This window comes from Desmodus rotundus, chromosome 5 (assembly GCF_022682495.2).
Source record: "Desmodus rotundus isolate HL8 chromosome 5, HLdesRot8A.1, whole genome shotgun sequence".
NCBI lineage: Eukaryota > Metazoa > Chordata > Mammalia > Chiroptera > Phyllostomidae > Desmodus > Desmodus rotundus.
This window is the reverse complement of record NC_071391.1, coordinates 115324787-115325528: the sequence shown is the minus strand read 5'-3', so window position 1 is coordinate 115325528 and position 742 is coordinate 115324787.

Below are 742 nucleotides of genomic sequence, written 5' to 3'. Positions count from 1 at the left end.
AAAAGCTTGCAAAGCTGAAACATTTACTTCCTGACCCCTTATAGAAAAAGTTTGCTGACCTATGACCTAGAAAAACAGAAATTAAACGACATTAGGATGTTACTTTTCATCTATGAGACAGTCAAAAATCCAACAGTTTGGAAATACTGTCGCAGGGACTTCTCATACTTCTTATGAAGAGTAAACTGATAAAGCTCTTTAAATTGCAGTTTGGTAATATTTACCTTAATTAACAACTTATATACACTTTGATCTAGCAATTCCATTGTTGGAAACTTATTCTTCAAAAGCACTTGAACACGTATGCATGCAACAGTTACTTATTGCCAAGGACGCTGTTGCATGCATACGTGTTCAAGTGCTTTTGAAGAATAAGTTTCCAACAATGGAATTGCTAGATCAAAGTGTATATAAGTTGTTAATTAAGGTAAATATTACCAAACTGCAATTTAAAGAGCTTTATCAGTTTACTCTTCATAAGAAGTATGAGAAGTCCCTGCGACAGTATTTCCAAACTGTTGGATTTTTGACTGTCTCATAGATGAAAAGTAACATCCTAATGTCGTTTAATTCTGTTTTTCTAGGTCATAGGTCAGCAAACTTTTTCTATAAGGGGTCAGGAAGTAAATGTTTCAGCTTTGCAAGCTTTTCAGTCTCTGTGCTAACTATTCAGCTCTGCAATGTAGCTTGAGGCAGACGCGGACAAATCGTAAGTGAATGTGCGTGGCTGTGCCGGCTGCTG